Source organism: Hylaeus anthracinus, unplaced genomic scaffold, assembly GCF_026225885.1.
Source record: "Hylaeus anthracinus isolate JK02 unplaced genomic scaffold, UHH_iyHylAnth1.0_haploid 11997, whole genome shotgun sequence".
Taxonomy (NCBI): Eukaryota; Metazoa; Arthropoda; class Insecta; order Hymenoptera; family Colletidae; genus Hylaeus; species Hylaeus anthracinus.
In genome coordinates, this window is record NW_026534344.1 from 3003534 (window position 1) to 3018391 (window position 14858).

The following is a 14858-nucleotide window of genomic DNA, read 5'->3' on the forward strand; positions in this document are numbered from 1 at the left end:
CTATCTGGCGCGGCGTCAATTTATCGGAAAATACGCATAACATATATTTTATTTGCTCGTGTTTTAAAATAATCAACATAGTACAAGAATTTTGAGCAAACAATATTTTCTCGTTGACGCTGAAAAGCTTTAATTAAACAATAAAGTATTCGATCGGTGCAATGGTCGAGTTAAGATCGCTTTTCACAAAAATGCATCGGTGTTTTGGAAAGTTCAATTTAATTTGTCCGATCTTTTTGCTCCTCAATTTCCAATTTTCGATATTAACTCGAGCGGAAAATATTAAAAACTTAATCAATTGCTTAATTTGATTATACGTTGTTTGCGAAAAATACCGCGCAGAAAAGTTTGCTTTTATCAAATATTAATAAAAGCAATCCTATTGCCTCGCAGATGAAACTGTATCATTGCAAACGAATTAAGTGTAAAATAGAATGAAAACTGAGTGGAATAATTAACAATAGATTTCAGTTTCCAGTTTGTTTCTCGACGTTTTCACCGAGTAAAGATAACTTTTTATAACTTTTTCGTTTCCACGAGCTTACAGATCGCAGTTTAAGAACATTGCCATACAGATTCCCACGGAAACGATTGCGCGGATAAGTTTTCGAGATCGAATCGTTAACCCTCCTAACGGTGTCTAACGTCGTCCGCGGACCGACGTCGGCGCCGACGTCGCGTCAGCCCTCTCTTTCATTCGCCAGCAACAATCGACACACGCCACCGCGTCCTGCGTGTCGGTAGCTCGTTGCCGAATAAATTCCCCGAGGTAAATAGTAAAATGAAATCTGCACCGCCACTCGGCCGCCGTGAAAACACGGCCCCTCATTAATTCCGACCGCCACTATAAAACCCCGGAACAGCGGAACACATCGAGCGTAGCCCAGTCCCCAACCCTTCATCTCATCCTTTACCCTCTTCCGGTCGCCACTCTTCCTTCTCTCTCCCGTCGACACCTTCGTTCTCCCTCTTTTCACCCTCTGTCATTCCCCGTTCACCTGCACCCTTCCATACCCATTGCTACCGCGAGCGGAGAACCGTGCTACACACCACCCTCGGTCACGTATAAAAGCCGCGTATTCAATTACCCGGCATCGACCGGTCGAATAACGAATGTGCACGCCATGGAAAATATTCCCCGTCTGGTTTTGCACGTACAGTCGGCGGTACAAATATATAACGGCTTCGAGGTAAACTGCGGAGAGCGAAGACGGTGGCGTCGTTGACACCGGAAACTGACTCTAGCAGACGTTCTACTTTGGAACGTGAACATCGACAAAATTTTAAAGAATTCTCGCGAAATAAGGGAACGTACAAGTATAGACTACCTGCGGTTGATAAGTGTTGTCTGATTGGCGACATTTAGTGACGAATCTATGGAAGACAATTTAGAGAATTTGATGGTCGTTTCGTAATAGAGTCACTATACTTGTACTGTCGACTATACACGGCTCGTCGTCCAGCACGCAAAAACTTCGCAGGTAAACGTATCGTTGCCAGCGACACGCGACGACCAATAGGGGGCGGGCGAGCGAGCAAACGCAGGAATAGAAAAATAAATAGAGAACGAGGGTGAAAACATGTATCGCGATTCTTTTAATGTGTCCCGGGTAATCGTTTTCATCGTTCTCTGTTTTCATTGAACGCCGCGAGCGCAGCTCCTGGAAAGCGGGTGGCTCGATAACGCTCAGGAAATAAGCCTCGAATTAGGAGTCGATTTGCACGGGGCTGTGTTAATTGTCAGTGGCCTTCGGCTTCTCGAATCCCCGCTGGCTAGTCTCCCATCTCTCTCTCTCTGTATTCCTGGCTCTCGTTTCTGCATCCCATCTGTCACCCCCCGCGGCGTTCGACCTTCTGCCGCCACACACAGAAGCTAGGCGTTTCCACCCTCGTGACTTTGCAAAGCACGGGGGGTCGCGTAATGCGTACTCGATCGCCTAATTCGCACCTCTTTCGTTTCTTCATCGTTATTCTTTATTAAAATTTCTGCTCCCCTTCCAGAAAACTAGTCTACGACCGTATTTGGCATTGCCCCGCTATAGTGATGCTGGTCGAATTACCATGTTTTCACGTGCAAGAAAACTGCCACCGTTGGTAATTGCATGTGAAAACTGTGCATAAGGAAACGTCGAGTGCACGCGATACCTGTCGACGTTCGTGCCAGTAATCCCGCGATAGACGCGGCCGGGAAAACGGTTTCGCGCGTTGGGCGCTGATCGTTAAATCCTTTAATCGCATTAGAAGCGCGGGATAAATTCGTCGCGTGACTCGCGATCTCCTCGACGCGAATGAAGCGAGAAAAACTCGAGCCGCAGGTGAAACGACTTGTGGATTCCCAACGCAAACGCGTCGACGTCACGTAACGACGCAAACCACGGGGAGCGGAATCCGTTCTAACGATTTTCTCATCCCTAATCCTCCCGCGCCAGAGGCTGATACGCGCGAGCCGATAAATTAGGGGAGACTGCCGCAGGGATATCATTTAACGCAGTGGGTGGCATTCGTTAATGTAAATTTACGTAGTTATCGAATCTATAGTCAGTTCCCTCTGACAGAATTCTACGTCAGTTTTAAATTTCTAGTCTATCGACTTGCAATAACCAACACCGAGTCGAATTTTTTGCTACTTAAAAATCGTTGCAAATTATGCAAACACGAGCTAACGTTACTAGCCTCTCGCTAATCATTGCATATGGAAACTTCGCATTAGGTGTGTAATTAGGGACGTGAAAGGTAGCGGAGAGACCTTTGATCCGAGCAAGCAGCGCAGGAGGGTCAGTTTTCATCGCCTTGAACGGCGATCGAGGCGTCTTGGAATAATCACGGATCGACTAATGACAACATGATTGCCGACCGCTTCGAAACCGCAACAATGCACGCGTCGTTCGTGATTCAGCCATTTGTTCCCAATTTGCGATACCGTGTTTCGTTCCTCGAGCAGAGAGATAGGCGAAATTTGTTTCGAACGATGGATGACGAATGAAAATAACGCAGAGTCATTTGTTAAAATACAAAAATACTCCGAGGTAATTCTAGCCTAGGGTATAAACGCAATCTTCCGATTAGCGTGCAATGCGTCGACGAATGAATCGTGGACGATAAAACGTAATCCGACCGACTCAACAGGAAATTAACCCATCTCGCGCTAATAAACATACGCGAGGCAAATGATTCCTCTGAATCGCGGCGAGAATCGTCTCCCTGGCCTGATATCCAGAGGGAAGATTAAAGAAAAGAGAGAAAGAAAAGAACAAAAAACGTTTTCGTAGTGGATTGGTCGTCGAGCCGCGGACAGATCGTTTTTCCACGCGATGCAACGTTTTGATTTCAATCGCAATCAGTGCCGGCAAACGCGAATCGTTTTCCTTCCCCTTTCCGTTCCTTTTTTCCCCTGCTTCTGGTTTTTCCCTTTGCGTCTCAACCCCCGACCGCGTTCGTCCTTCTTTCACGAGGCGAACAAAAAAGCCGCGGCGGAGGGAAAGGAAGGATCGGAAGTACAAAAGAGTCGGAGAGCGAGCCCCATGGAAGACGGAGGAAGAGACGGCCGGAATGGGGCGAGTTTAATTTCTCGCGTTCCCGCGCCCAGTCCGTCTCTCCGTGAATTTTCATTCCATTTCGCAGCGACCACCTACTCGTTATTTCATTTCGTGCCACGGTCACCATTTCTCCGTTCGTTTTTATTTCATTCGCGAAAGAACGCGGAAAGAACTTCACCCGCCTTTAAAACGCGGCTCGACGCAGTCTGCCGTCCGTTGGACTTTTCCCGCCACGGCGCGATTTCTTCCACCCGTAATTATCGCATCGCTCGACGCAGTGATTCTCAAACTGGAGTCTGCAAGCTCTCAGAAAAATAAGTATTCCTGCAACTTCTTACAAATGATAGGTTACAAATATCCACGTTCTTTTCGGATAAGCTAAAGATCGGAATCCGCTCCTAAGAGCACAGCTATCTCTGCGAAATTCTTGAGGTCCGCAATCGGAGTTTCGAGAAACTGCGAAAGGGACGTGACTCGAATCCAAAATGAAACGAACTTCGATTGCGATTGCCGTTGCATCGAATGGTTTATAACATGGTCCCAGTGCTGGTCAGGGGTCGCATTCGCGTTTCACTGGTGCGTCGGTGGTTCGATGTGATTGGGATGAGGGGGGGTGTGGGTGGGCAGGTGCGTGTTTCTGCACATGGAACTCGTAAAAAAGGAAGGCAATACGTGTATCAGTTAACCGCACGCGATACACCCGCGGACTTCGCAACGGGACACACCGATACCAAGTGACGCATACACTATCGCTCAAAAGTCTGCGAACCCTCGACTCTCCCGTAGGACACATAACGTATAGACGTAACGTTCTTTTCTCTATAATTTACGTGTGTTCCACCTTAAACTGTAACACGTGCTCTTGTTCTCACGGCAAAGGGAAAAAATATACGACGACGTCAAATAAGGCAAATTGTAGACTCTGTTCCCTAGACATACAGGGTTATAATATAGTACGGTTTTGAATCATCCTTGGTATAAACGAAGTTCTGAATTGAAGCTACAGTACAGAGTGATCGAAAGAGGGTAAATAAAAGCAATTAGGCATTCTGTGCTTGGGTTAGTTGAATCAACGTGGGGAATACCAAATCAAATGATACGCAAGGAAAAACGATATAATTACAGGATAATGCATAATGCGATTCAAGGAAGGCATGACGATACAGCAATTGGATGGGCACGAGAGACTTTTGAGGGGTAGTGTATGCGCGAGGAAATGACGGGGATCGTGTGCAGGAGCACGCGTCCCGCTGTTCGCGGTGTTACACGTGTATTTGCGCATTCGATCGCCCGATCGTTTTACACGGTCGCGTTTAATCCCACGTTAGCTGGTCAATCCGCTGTAAACGCTGGAAATGGTGCACACGGTCGTGCCCTCCCGTCGCGAACAGGTTGGATCGTAAACCCTGCGGGGGAGAACCTCGATCGCTGGCAATCACGACGCTTATTGGGAATCGATAAACGGGATTCCAAGTTGCGTGCGGAGGTGCGCATCCCCCGAGAAATCTCATTTCTACGAAGCTTGTCGTTTTCGATGTACAGGGGGTGTTTTAATCCCTTTGGGAAACGATCCCCACGCAAGAATAGCCTCCATAGCGATCGAACGTTAATCGTCTAACTTAAAACTCTTCACTAGCACGATGCAATTTGAAAGACAAGATTCGTGACAACTCGAGAGACATTGCACCGTCACCAGTCCACGTTTCCCTTCTTTTTGAAACGGTCTCTAAATTCCATCGGATTTCGCGATCACAGCGGCGAGGCGTTCAACCGATTTTAAGCGTTCGATCGATCGTGCCGCGGGAAATAACGGAGTTAATCGATCCGGCCGAATATTAACGCAACGAGCGCAAACCGGAACGCGGGAGTATTAATAGAATTCCCAGCCGACGGAACGCGATTCGCAGCCGGTGATCGCGTTACACGCGTGACGTTGCCGGATGAATGAGTGGAGGCTCGTTAGCAACGGTTCACCGAATACGGATAGAGCCGTTGTTTCGCGCGAGCAGAGGCACGGGACGCGGAAATTCGCATAAAACCTTTGAAACACGGCCGAATTTAATAAAAACCGATGAGGCTTTTGTTCTGCGTGACTCCCGACGGTTCCAAGAAAATGAGCTTGCGTATCGCATACCTTTTGAGTCCGTGGTAGCCAACTTTTGGCAGCGGCACATTGTCTATTTTACAAGTCTCCGTGATAATACCTTAGTAAGTACGGCGAATCGTCGTTGAGCATCGCTCGGATTTGCGGTGTTCTTCGCGACTTCCAAAAGGAGTCCATCAACAAAACGAGTTTTCACGAGTCGACGTATCGGGTTTGAATCTCGGCTCGAGCGACATTTTTGCGGAGCTTACCGCACCGAGAGTTTCTTTTCTTTCTTTTTTTTTATCGTTACAGCCGGCGGTGGAAGCGTCCCGTTAATTCCGAGAAACAAACAAAGGCCTTCAGCCCCGTTGCGCGTCAAGAACTGCTGGGCTCTCAAAGGCGGGAATCCTGGAATGTCGTTAACCAACCGGCTCGACTTCTTTTCGTGGGCGTTATCTACGCGTAAAGTTCGTCGAATGCTCGCGGTCCCGCCCGTTAACGGATCTCCGCGACCAGAGGCGGAAGGATAATCTCTTCTTAGTCGGATCTCCCCGGTTTTTTTCACGGTTGACAGCACCGCTTGAAGGAAATGTTCGTTGATAAAGTTTACAGCGACGACAGATATAACAGAAACGAACACACAGACCAACGAAAAGGCGGAAATGACGTGGCTCTGTTCTTTTTTTTTTTCTTTCTCGGCTACTAGGAAAACTAACGTTCCATCGACGAGGTTCCGCCCCTTTCGAGCCACTCGGACAGGACACCGTTAGCAATTTTCTGTCGCATGACCGGAACTTGGAACGCTCTTCTACTCGTACCATGGTATCCATGGGGTTGTCACGAAGTTTATCGGCCAGGTTGTTGCAAAGTCATTCTTGGGTCGTTCCACTGTTATTTCATAAATATACATACCGCTGTAAATGACAGTCGATCTCACTTAAGTGTCGTTGGCTCGAGGCCATCTCTGTAAATCCATGTTATCGATGACCCAATATTTTATCAGTGAACAGGTCCGTGGTCCAAAGACACCTCGAGTCTCGCAGCGGCTCGAGTAGACGTTTCTCGGCGCAATCTCGGTCCCGTTCGTCGACGAGAGTCCTCAGGGTTCCCTCTGCCATCGATGTCGCGCCGCCAACAAAGCGGAAGCTCTTCTCGGAGTCGAGTTTGCCAGCCGTTCCTTTTCATATCGAAGCAGCTTCTCGGCTCCCTCTTTGAATGCCACTCGACACAACGCTCGACTCTCGACAAATGCACCGGGTAAACAGTCCACGGTGGTGTATTCATTAGGAAAGTTTAGGCGGAGGTCGTGGGCTAGGTTGCGACAGGATCGGGCCAGGCTCTTTCATTTCCGCAGGCGAAGGAAGCAGGAACCGCATCGACCCTTTTCCGATAGGGCCATTCTGGTCTGTCCTCGGAATGCTCGTTGTACCGCTCTCTCTCTCTCTCTTACCAGCATGTTCGAGCTATAGCAACCCCGAGGTTTTCGGCGTCCTCTTTCCCTTTGTGCTCTCTTTCAGCCGCCATCCGGCACCACCCTCCGCCTTTTCGTTCAACAAACGAGAGTAACAGTTGTGAAACTAGTTGCCCGTCTTTAAACCAGTGACGCGCAACCTGTGTTGCCATTCCACCGCGTAAAATAATATTTTCCACGAGTTTAATTTTTGGTTAAAGCAGGCTTGAAGTACTGCACTGGGTGATTCTCGAATAAATCTGGGTTAGACCCCGTGTGGATGGAAAGGAGAGGGTAATATGTTCCCGAGGAGCCTCCGATTTTCTTCGTACAAGCCCGCTGCGAACCCCTTTTCAGAACCTGGAACGGGAACTTCGCTGCTCTGCTATCGCAGGCAATTCCTCCCTCGTCGATTCCCTGTTCCTTCTTCCCGACGAGTCTTCTTGCACGCACTTCAGGGACTTCGAGGTCGAGGAGGAAAACGGAGGGTTGGCCCACGGTCAATAACGGTGGCGCGAAACACGGCTCGAACGCGACGTCGAGAGAGATTACCACCTTCCCGAAGCTGCAAGGAGCAAGCAAGTCAGGGTTTTTCTACCGGCACCCTGATCTCCCGACGTCCGAACGGTGTTCCTTCAGGCAGAGTAATTTCAACGCGACGCGGAAGACGGTTGCCGAAGGAGGAAAAATGCAAGTTCTCGAGGCGCTGGGATCTCCTCGGGGGATTTCGAGATAATCATTTTTTGGCGCGAGCGCGGAAGCAACCCAGGAGTCGTTCAATTTCCGAGGGCTCGGAACGAATTTAAAGGGTGATTAGCGGCGCCCAACGGGCCGGAAAAGCGAGCTACCCGCGACGCGACCTCTCTCTCCTCCGGGGTAATCAAATATTTAGGAGACCGTGATGTCACCGCCGTTAATTAATATTAACGAGCCGGAGAGCGAGCGGTGTGCCTGGGTCGAATGGATGAATCGACCTACTCCGTGTCCCACGGCGAGAATTTCTCGATAACGACGTCAAGACATGGAAGATGAGATAGATTGCCTCTATCCAGGCGATCCTCGCGGCCGGGTGACTTGTAAATTCATAAAACATCGAGGAGGAGGAATCTGGTCGTCGAGTTCTTGCCGATATAACGTGACTGGCTTCTTCGTTCGAGCCTCGAGCAGGAAATATCCGATATATCAGGTGCGAACTCTCTGGAATCTCGCGTCTTCTCTGGCAGGTAGACGATCGTTGATGTTTTTTAAATCTTGACATAATATTCCAGGACCTCGGGGGATGCCGAACTATGCCGAAGCGAGGAAGGAAAGGATGTACTCGACCGTCTACTATCAGCGATGTAGAGCACTATATCGATAAAGTATGACGATGCAGGTCATTTTGTCGATAAGCCATGGTAACGTAGAGAGCACTCTGTAGATAAAGCGCTGCTCCAGCACTTGATCGCTAAATCTATTGAAATATTTTCCCGATCTTCAACGACAGGGCGTCTGGATGCACATCGACCGCGGAGTCCGGACAACCGTTTCGAGCGACGTTCGGTTTTTGCGAGACGGTGTACGGGTGGCAGACGCGAAGCAAGAAGTCCCACAGCAGCGACGACGTCGCGTCAGCGCTCGCGCTTATCTCGATCGAGTCGCAGAGTGGGCGAGAACGTACCGGAAGAAAGAAATACGAGGCCGAGCGATGCTCTTCTCCGAGCGGCTGATAACAAAGTCGGCGTGGAATAAAGGATCGCTCGGGGGTGACTCGAGAGTGCAGCGAGGAATCGATATCGTCTTCTGGCTCGTAGCCACTCTCGGTATGTTTCTGTATCGATCCAAAGACTACCGCTCAAATTAGACGACAGTTTTGGAAAATTTAAAGCTGACCCTTCACTGGACGATTTTTTATAAATTTAATAAAACCCTGCCATTTTATATGTTCTAAAATCCGATGGAGGGTTGAACGTTTTTTCCACAGGCTCGAGCGTACAAATTTGAAGTAAACGGGGCGCCGGTAAGTCGGGGCTCGGCGCATTCGCGGTCAACTTTTGCCTTCCTCTTATTATTTATTCGGCAGCGCGGGCAAGTTTCGCGGCTCTTGATAACCGAGCCAAGGAAACGGCGAGGAAACCTTGCTTCTATCTACCATCCGGCTTCCGCCGTTTCTCGGGCGAAAACTTGCTGGGAGGGTCTAGGTAACGCACGATAAACTTCAAGGGGGCGAAGATTAACGGGCACGGGAACTTTTCACGCCAAGTACACACTATACGCCGGTGGGATTCGCCGAGCTAAAAGTGGGAAAGTTTCTCGGTTCCATCTGCGCCAGTCCGACCCCTTTCGCGATTCCAATCTCTGCAACGGTCAGACCCGTTGGATGGAAATCTATCGACGAACGTATCCTTACGAGGGCCGCGGGACTCTACGATTTGTCCTACGTCCTTTTTCCCATGGACGCGACGACCTGTTGGACGATTATTCTCGAACCATCAATCGAGCCACGATTTCTAATACTTTTCACACGGATAAATAATATATAATGCTCCTCTATATCGAAAAGAAATGTAAAAGTATTCGAAAATCTAACACGGAAAAAGCTAAGAAGACTGCCTACATCGGAGAGTTACGGCACGCTCTAGTAACGTCCGTTACTTTGGACGCAAACAGTGACCGTCCAGGCAGACGAAGCAAGACAGAAAGAGCCGAGAGAACTGGTCCGTGTCACTTTGCTAGATTAATTCTTCCGCGAAGACAGAGCGCAAAGAATTTTAACCTCTGTGTTCCGTTCGGCTCTGCCCCATTGTCGGGAGCCAGCCGTACCATTTTCCCTCTGGCGAGTCTACTCTGCTTTTCAGGGATATTTTTAATAAAAGATTCGGTCTCGGTCTCGACTTATCCATCGAGGGAGCAACTATAGAGGCAAGGTAGATACCCGACGACGACGACGACGACGACGACGACGACGACCGTTTCGATCCAAGCCTCCGTTTCGCGTCGTTCCATCCTGCTTTCCTCTTTCTCCCACCCCGCTCGTCCCTCCTGGTTCCCCAAGAAAGGTAGCAGCAGTCGGTTTTCCGCCGTGAAACGACGTGGATCGGGATTTAAAAGCCGCATTTTCCGTAAAAAGAACGCCTCGGTTGGTTAAAGCGGCAGGCGGGAAAAGGACGTTTGCGATCCTTTTCAAGCGCGAAGATAGAGACGCTCCGCTGCATCGCTGACAGGAGGAAAAAAGGAAGAGGAAACGGGAGTGGGGCGGGGGAAGAGAGAGGGTGACACGGATGCGCGAGAGGGAACGCTTTAATCACTCGTCGCTCGGAAAACACATTTATCTGGAAATCCTTGGCACCGAAAAGAAATCCTAGCGTTTATTCGCGGATAGCGTTGCAGCACGCTCGCGCGTCGCTCGAATTCTTTCGAGAACGCGTTCCCGATGTCCCACGACTGGAGACGGGGTTCAGTTCAGTAAGTAGTCACGGATCCGATTCGGTTACAGGATTCGATTCCGATACGTAAAATAAATTGCTTTTCGTGTAATTATCGCGAGAACGAGCGTGCGTTTACTTCAGCTCAAACTTCGATTTCCACTAAAAAAAAAAAAGGGTTGGACATATGATTGCAAAATCTATCGAATACTGTCATAGCATTCGTATGATTCAAAACGGTGGTTTCGACGATAACTGTGAAAATCGTCGCGACTCCGATCCCTGCGTAACGATCGTTAGGAGCAGACTCGAAAGCGCGGGTGCCCTCCGCAAGCACCGCTTGTTCGAACGCTAGCGGAGGGGTAACGGCGAAAAAAACGCACAAAGAGGATTTACCGATGCGGAGTGCAGAGTCGTAACGATTTCACGGACGGATGGTTATTCGGATGTGAGGCTTGTCGTGCGGAGAAGTGGCGAGTGTAACGAGAGACATGGGACTGTGGGCCGAGGGAAGCGAGGGTGGCGGAGAAGCGAGAGCGAGCTGTGCTCTCTCGCATGCACCGCCGCCCCCGTAATCGCGGTTAATTAACGAGCCGGCAGCTGGTAACGAGGCTGCCGATTGCTTGCCGCGCATCGGCCACGATTATTCCGGCTCCTATTCCGTTCCGGTTCGCCGAATCCCGCCTCCGATTGTCATCGTTTTCGCCAGGAAAACTCCCCCTCCGACCAGTCTAGCTTCCATCTTTGATTTTTCAAAGCGCAGCGGCTTTTTAGGAAATCGCGACTGGAATTAATATTTGCGATTCCCAGGCAAATTGGAAACATTCTAACCACAACGTATCGAGAAATACGCGGAGTAGAATTATCAAAATGAACACGAGAGCAGAAAAAGAGATACGATATTAAAAATGAAAAAAAAAAAAAAAATGATTTACAAAGCTGTTCACAGAAAGAGACACCGAAAGGGCGGTCGACGCGACACGTACGCCGAAAGTTTCGCAAGAAAGCTGTACGTCCTTCAAGGAGATGAATTTCAACGCTATGTCTGAACACGACGTCGCCATTAAAGTTTTCCCATTCGTGGAAGAATGCTCGAACGCCGACGTCTCCTTCGAGAGACTTCAACGACGAAATAGCGCTGGAGTCGTCGATGGACGAGTGTATCGCGGTTAATTTATGCAGGTCAGCGACTACGGGCGCGAACAAAGAAGTCGTCAACGTTTATATGCGACGAGGCGCGTAGAAACGCAGCCGACGTGTAGACGAGGCTGATTCCAGCTCGATTCTTTGTTATAGAACCAAAGATTGCTGCTAAGTAGACACAAAAGTCTTCCTTGAAAACGACGAGAATGGGCAGTCGATGTAAACGTGGATTCGTTTCCATTTAAGGAGATCTTGGTAAGCATCGAGATGATTGATTGTTGATGCTCATGGTCGTCAAAGAAGACCTGTCCGTCTACGAAATCTCTCAATAGTGATTTGAGCAAAAAGATCAATGTACCTTTAATCGCTAAGCTTATGAACTTACGTTGCTATTCTTACCAAGAAGCTCGCGAGTCTTTGTTTTCAGCTTACCTGAAACAGACAAGAAAATGGACGATATAGCAAACGTTCGTGCCAATAGTCGAATCGAGAAAGACTACGGTAAACGTTGCGACGCGATTCGCGGATCGAGTCAAAGCCAGCGTCGCAAGTGGTTAAGTTGAACGAGCAATTGAACGCTCTCGATAACCACCGCCACGAAATTGTCCCCAACCGGATGCAACGATATGAATTCGACGCGGTAAACGTGGCAGTGGAACGTGCCGTTTAGCTGCACCGAACCAAATATAGCTCACGCGGATATGCGTGTCAGTCGTTATGCTCGCGTTGCAACTCCGTCGTGACATACACGCGTGACTTTCTATTAACCCCATCGAGCGCCAGCGTGGCAACGAATATTATTCGTCTTTCGATGAATATCGTTCCGTCTTAAGTTTAACAAATAATTTGCACGGAGAACCAGTCGAAGTTTTTACGAAGGAGTTAGCGTGTTGCCTCCAGTCCCGCGTAGCTGTTCGATAACCGCGTGAAGAGCGATTTTACGAGAAAACAAGCTCTCCGGCTGGTTTCGAGCGCGTCGATGATGCGCAGAGTCGTCGCAGAGAACGTAAACACGCGTCAACGTAATTCGTATCACGCGGATCGTACGCTGCGGGGTTAATTGGTGTCACCGAGCCACTTAACCCCTGATCAATGAAACCTCGGAATTCTCGGATGAAAAATTCCCCGTAGGCGCGGAACGGGAATCAAAGGCGAGCGAGTTCACGCTCGAACGTGACACAGCGTTGTAAAAAGTTGCGATCCTTCGACCGCGTAATTGCTATTCGCGAGTTCAATTAATTAGCTCACCTGGTACCATTGGAATTTGATTAATAAGAAATTAAATATTTGTAAACATGCATCCAATGCTCTACATCGTAGTATTTATTTGTCGTATAAACAGCAGCGGTTGCGGACAAAATCGTCGCGAATTTCAGCGAAGGAAGACTCTCGAGAACCGAAATCGCAGCGACAAATTTCTCGACGACCTCAAAGTTTGCAACAACCATTTCCCAACGACCAAGCACGCTCGGTTACGCTGCAGCTTTCAACAACTTGCCGCGTAAACGTGCGAAGCACGTCGCCGCGAGCACCAGAATGCAAACATGCTCACCTCGTATCGAAGTTACAACGACTGCGTTGAAAGTTACGATTCGAGGCACGAAATCGCGGTGGACCCGCGTTAATTGTCTCCGAACGGGTCAACCCCTTTGCAATTAGTAAGAGAAGGTAGACGAATGCTGCAGTACCTTTTTAAATCATATCATTTATTTACTCGAGGTACAGTTGAATCGTCAACTCTGCTGTAGAGCTGTTCGAGGTCGAAGATATCGTAAGACTGTTCCAGCCGTGGAAAATGATATCTGACCGTTGCGGGCCATAAAATGCTTTATCGATAGGGGCATGCAGCTGTTGATCGCCCGACGGAAAAGGTTGGTCCGTGTCGTAGCCGTAAAACGACGACAAGCTTTCCAGCGTTGACGCGTGCACGTGACGCGTCAGACCTTTGAACTCTCTGGAAAAACGGATCTCATGTGGGTCACGTAGGTGTACCCGTCTGACCTATGCTAGCTTCCCTTCACGGTCGGCGAGATGTACCACTCGCTCGAAATCCGCAAAGACGTTGCGCACGAGAAGTGAATAGTAAAATCGTGCGACACGGGACCGTTCCTCGCGGAATTTTAACGGGGCTGTGCTAATTAAAATATTTATGAAGATGATTATCTTATGAAAATTATTTTTTTCATTCGTCGAAATATTAACATGACGCGTCAGGGAATATCGTGACATAGTACAAGTCACTTTTTTAACGTGAGTGGATTAGACAGTACGCGATGAGCACTCTCGCATCCTTTCCTGTCTCCCGTTGCGCCCTTAGCTCCGATTATCGATAGCGGCACGTAGTCGACGAGGCATCGACCTTCGAGGTGTATCGATAATCGAGTTTGCGCAGAACCGTCGACGTATCGGCGCGTCCTGGCACAGCACGGTCGCTGGCGTCGCTTTGTCGTCGGTAATTGATTTATATACTATGCCTTTGATGTCAGTCCACCGCTTCGACGTCGACGTCAACGTCGACACCGACGCCAACGTTCGCGATGAAAGGGGACGAGAGCCCACCACCCTTCGGTCGACAAGCGCCGATCCTCTTATCGGAAATATCGCCGATTTTGAGTTCACAACTTCCCCCGTGAAACGCTGTCGTGATCTCGCTTGATTCGTCCACCGATTCGCGTCGATTTCCGTTTCTAAATCGGACCAAATTTCACTTTTTCCTATTTCACGTTTTCCGAAGCAATCAATTTTAAACGAGTTTCGATTGTATTTAATTTCGTCACCGTTTATCAATTTATTTTTACGACCAAAACAGTAAGAGCCACTCCCGTGTTCTATCATCGGTAACCGAATATTATTTTGCTACTCTTATCGACGATCCGTTTGTACTCACAAATTCGTCTATGAATATTCATTGAAATCCGATCGCAGGAGTTGAAACGGAGACGAGAGGCCGCGATACCGAGAAATTCAATGAAACAGGGACACGGGGCTCCCAGGAAAACGCATCTAAACCGAGTTTGCTCGTAAAACCGCGAGACATCCTCGGGTTTACGATCAATTACGGATTGGAGCGGCGAACGCGGGACCGGTGCGCGTTTGTTTTGCGTCGTGAAACAGCTGTGCGCGACGCATACCGAACACCAACCGAACTGATATTCGATTTTACGATTCTTTTCAAGTCGAAGTGTTCGTAGAGTAATGAGAAAAGCATCTTTCATACAAATGAAACTTTCCGCGTTCGT

The 14858-nt window shown here is 48.8% G+C and overlaps 1 protein-coding gene and 1 long non-coding RNA gene across 2 annotated transcripts in view; both read right to left on the reverse strand.

Annotated features, from left to right (window-relative positions):
• The window catches only part of LOC128889383 (uncharacterized), a 69214-nt gene that overhangs the window by 18810 nt on the left and 35546 nt on the right, over positions 1 to 14858 (reverse strand). The window lies entirely within an intron of this gene.
• The window catches only part of LOC128889449 (uncharacterized), a 24209-nt gene continuing 21021 nt past the window's right edge, over positions 11671 to 14858 (reverse strand). The window contains exon 3 of the long non-coding RNA XR_008460445.1: positions 11671 to 12051. This is a non-coding gene — a long non-coding RNA (uncharacterized LOC128889449). The remainder of the gene's footprint in view (positions 12052 to 14858) is intronic.